The sequence below is a fragment of the Aegilops tauschii genome, chromosome 1, assembly GCF_002575655.3.
Source record: "Aegilops tauschii subsp. strangulata cultivar AL8/78 chromosome 1, Aet v6.0, whole genome shotgun sequence".
In the NCBI taxonomy this organism is placed as follows: Eukaryota; Viridiplantae; Streptophyta; class Magnoliopsida; order Poales; family Poaceae; genus Aegilops; species Aegilops tauschii.
In genome coordinates this window covers 419,877,067-419,882,116 of record NC_053035.3, presented here as the reverse complement: position 1 = coordinate 419,882,116, position 5,050 = coordinate 419,877,067, and positions in this window count along the sequence as shown.

Genomic DNA, 5,050 nt, shown 5'->3' with positions numbered 1-5,050 from the left:
TCATAGTCATAGGAACATGTATAAGTCATGAAGAAAGCAATAGCAACATACTAAACGATCAAGTGCTAAGCTAACGGAACGGGTCAAGTCAATCACATCATTCTCCTAATAATGTGATACCGTTAATCAAATGACAACTCATGTCCATGGCTAGGAAACTTAACCATCTTTGATTAACGAGCTAGTCAAGTAGAGGCATACTAGTGACACTATGTTTGTCTATGTATTCACACATGTATTATGTTTCCGGTTAATACAATTCTAGTATGAATAATAAACATTTATCATGATATGAGGAAATAAATAATAAATTTATTATTGCCTCTAGGGCATATTTCCTTCAGTCTCCCACTTGCACTAGAGTCAATAATCTAGATTACACAGTAATGATGCTAACACCCATGGAGTTTTGGTGCTGATCATGTTTTGCTCGTGGAAGAGGATTAGTCAATGGGTCTGCAACATTCAGATCCGTATGTATCTTGCAAATCTCTATGTCTCCCACCTGGACTTGGTCCCGGATGGAATTGAAGCGTCTCTTGATGTGCTTGGTTCTCTTGTGAAATATGGATTCCTTTGCCAAGGCAATTGCACCAGTATTGTCACAAAAGATTTTCATTGGACCTGATGCACTAGGTATGACACCTAGATCGGATATGAACTCCTTCATCCAGACTCCTTCATTTGCTGCTTCTGAAGCAGCTATGTACTCCGCTTCACACGTAGTTCCCGCCATGACGCTTTATTTAGAACTGCACCAACTGACAGCTCCACCGTTCAATGTAAACACGTATCCGGTTTGCGATTTAGAATCGTCCGGATCAGTGTCAAAGCTTGCATCGACGTAACCATTTATGACTAGCTCTTTGTCACCTCCATAAACGAGAAACATATCCTTAGTCCTTTTCAGGTATTTCAGGATATTCTTGACCGCTGTCCAGTGATCCACTCCTGGATTACTTTGGTACCTCCCTGCTAGGCTAATAGCAAGACACACATCAGGTCTGGTACACAGCATTGCATACATGATAGAGCCTATGGCTGAAGCATAGGGAACATCTTTCATTTTCTCTCTATCTTCTGCAGTGGTCGGGCATTGAGTCGGACTCAACTTCACACCTTGTAACACAGGCAAGAACCCTTTCTTTGCTTGATCCATTTTGAACATTTTCAAAACTTTGTCAAGGTATGTGCTTTGTGAAAGTCCTATCAAGCGTCTTGATCTATCTCTATAGATCTTGATGCCTAATATGTAAGCAGCTTCACCGAGGTCTTTCATTGAAAAACTTTTATTCAAGTATCCTTTTATGCTATCCAGAAATTCTATATCATTTCCAATCAGTAATATGTCATCCACATATAAAATCAGAAAATCTACAGAGCTCCCACTCACTTTCTTGTAAATACAGGCTTCTCCAAAAGTCTGTATAAAACCATATGCTTTGATCACACTATCAAAACATTTATTCTAACTCCGAGAGGCTTGCACCAGTCCATAAATGGATTGCTGGAGCTTGCACACTTTGTTAGCTCCCTTTGGATCGAAAAAACCTTCTGGTTGCATCATATACAACTCTTCTTCCAGAAATCCATTTAGGAATGCAGTCTTTACATCCATTTGCCAAATTTCATAATCATAAAATGCGGAAATTGCTAACATGATTCGGACAGACTTAAGCATCGCTACGAGTGAGAAAGTCTCATCGTAGTCAATCCCTTGAACTTGTCGAAAACCTTTTGCAACAAGTCGAGCTTTATAGACAGTAACATTACCGTCAGCGTCCGTCTTCTTCTTGAAGATCCATTTATTCTCAATGGCTTGCCGATCATCGGGCAAGTCAACCAAAGTCCACACTTTGTTCTCATACATCGATCCCATCTCAGATTTCATGGCCTGAAGCCATTTTGCGGAATCTGGGCTCACCATCGCTTCTTCATAGTTCGTAGGTTCACCTTGGTCAAGTAACATGACCTCCAAAATAGGATTACCGTACCACTGTGGTGCGGATCTTACTCTGGTTGACCTACAAGGTTCAGTAGTAACTTGATCTAAAGTTTCATGATCGATATCATTAGCTTCCTCACTAATTGGTGTAGGTGTCACAGGAACCGGTTTCTGTGATGAACTACTTTCCAATAAGGGAGCAGGTACCGTTACCTCATCAAGTTCTACTTTCCTCCCACTCACTTCTTTCGAGAGAAACTCCTTCTCTAGAAAGGATCCATTCTTAGCAACTAATGTCTTGCCTTCGGATCTGTGATAGAAGGTGTACCCAACAGTTTCCTTTGGGTATCCTATGAAGACACATTTCTCCGATTTGGGTTCGAGCTTATCAGGTTGAAGGTTTTTCACATAAGCATCGCAGCCCCAAACTTTAAGAAATGACAACTTTGGTTTCTTGCCAAACCACAGTTCATAAGGCGTCATCTCAACGGATTTTGATGGTGCCCTGTTTAACGTGAATGCAGCCGTCTCTAAAGCATAACCCCAAAACAATAGCGGTAAATCAGTAAGAGACATCATAGATCGCACCATATCTAGTAAAGTACGATTACGACGTTCAGACACACCATCATGCTGTGGTGTTCTGGGTGGCGTGAGTTGCGAAACTATTCCGCATTGTTTCAAATGTAGACCAAACTCATAACTCAAATATTCTCCTCCACGATCAGATCGTAGAAACTTTATTTTCTTGTTATGATGATTTTCCACTTCACTCTCAAATTCTTTGAACTTTTCAAATGTTTCAGACTTATATTTCATTAAGTAGATATACCCATATCTGCTCAAATCATCTGTGAAGGTTAGAAAATAACGATACCCGCCGCGAGCCTCAACATTCATTGGACCACATACATCAGTATGTATGATCTCCAACAAATCAGTTGCTCGCTCCATAGTTCCGGAGAACGGCGTTTTAATCATCTTGCCCATGAGGCATGGTTCGCAAGTACCAAGTGATTCATAATCAAGTGATTCCAAAAGTCCATCAGTATGGAGTTTCTTCATGCGCTTTACACCAATATGACCCAAATGGCAGTGCCACAAATAAGTTGCACTATCATTATCAACTCTGCATCTTTTGGCTTCAACATTATGAATATGTGTATCACTACTATCGAGATTCAACAAAAATAGACCACTCTTCAAGGGTGCATGACCATAAAAGATATTACTCATATAAATAGAACAACCATTATTCTCAGATTTAAATGAATAACCGTCTTGCAGTAAACAAGATCCAGATATAATGTTCATGCTCAACGCTGGCACCGAATAACAATTATTCAGGTCTAAAACTAATCCCGAAGGTAGATGTAGAGGTAGCGTGCCGACGACGATCACATTGACTTTGGAACCATTTCCCGCGCGCATCGTCACCTCGTCCTTAGCCAGTCTTCGCTTAATCCGTAGTCCCTGTTTCGAGTTGCAAATATTAGCAACAGAACCAGTATCAAATACCCAGGTGCTACTGCGAGCTCTAGTAAGGTACACATCAATAACATGTATATCACATATACCTTTGTTCACCTTGCCATCCTTATCCGCCAAATACTTGGGGCAGTTCTGCTTCTAGTGTCCAGTCTACTTGCAATAGAAGCACTCAGTCTCATGCTTAGGTCCAGACTTGGGTTTCTTCTCTTGAGCAGCAACTTGTTTGCTGTTCTTCTTGAAGTTCCCCTTCTTCTTCCCTTTGCCTTTTTTCTTGAAACTGGTGGTCTTGTTGATCATCAACACTTGATGCTCCTTTTTGATTTCTACCTCCGCAGCCTTTAGCATTGCGAAGAGCTCGGGAATTGTCTTATCCATCCCTTGCATATTATAGTTCATCACGAAGCTCTTGTAGCTTGGTGGCAGTGATTGAAGAATTCTGTCAATGACACTATCATCCGGAAGATTAAATCCTAGTTGAATCAAGTGATTGTTATACCCAGACATTTTGAGTATATGTTCACTGGCAGAACTATTCTCCTCCATCTTACAGCCGTAGAACTTATTGGAGACTTCATATCTCTCAATCCGGGCATTTGCTTGAAATATTAACTTCAACTCCCGAAACATCTCGTATGCTCCATGACGTTCAAAACGTCGTTGAAGTCCCGGTTCTAAGCCGTAAAGCATGGCACACTGAACCATTGAGTAGTCATCAGCTTTGCTCTGCTAGACGTTCTTAACGTCGTCAGTTGCATCTGCAGCAGGCCTGGCACCAGCGGTGCTTCCAGGACGTAATTCTTCTATGCAGCAATGAGGATAATCCTCAAGTTAAGGACCCAGTCCATATAATTGCTACCATCATCTTTCAACTTTGCTTTCTCAAGGAACGCATTAAAATTCAACGGAACAACAACACGGGCCATCTATCTACAATCAACATAGACAAGCAAAATACTATCAGGTACTAAGTTCATGATAAATTTAAATTCAATTAATCATATTACTTAAGAACTCCCACTTAGATAGACATCCCTCTAATCATCTAAGTGATCACGTGATCCAAATCAACTAAACCATGTCCGATCATCACGTGAGATGGAGTAGTTTTCAATGGTGAACATCACTATGTTGATCATATCTACTATATGATTCACGCTCGACCTTTCGGTCTCAGTGTTTCGAGGCCATATCTGCATATGCTAGGCTCGTCAAGTTTAACCCGAGTATTCCGCGTGTGCAAAACTGGCTTGCACCCGTTGTAGATGAACGTAGAGCTTATCACACCCGATCATCACGTGGTGTCTCGGCACGACGAACTTTGGCAATGGTGCATACTTAGGGAGAACACTTTTATCTTGAAAATTAGTGAGAGATCATCTTATAATGCTACCGTCAATCAAAGCAAAATAAGATGCATAAAGGATAAACATCACATGCAATCAATATAAGTGATATGATATGGCCATCATCATCTTGTGCTTGTGATCTCCATCTCCGAAGCACCGTCATGATCACCATCGTCACCGGCGCGACACCTTGATCTCCATCGTAGCATCGTTGTCGTCTCGCCAACTATTGCTTCTACGACTATCGCTACCGCTTAGTGATAAAGTA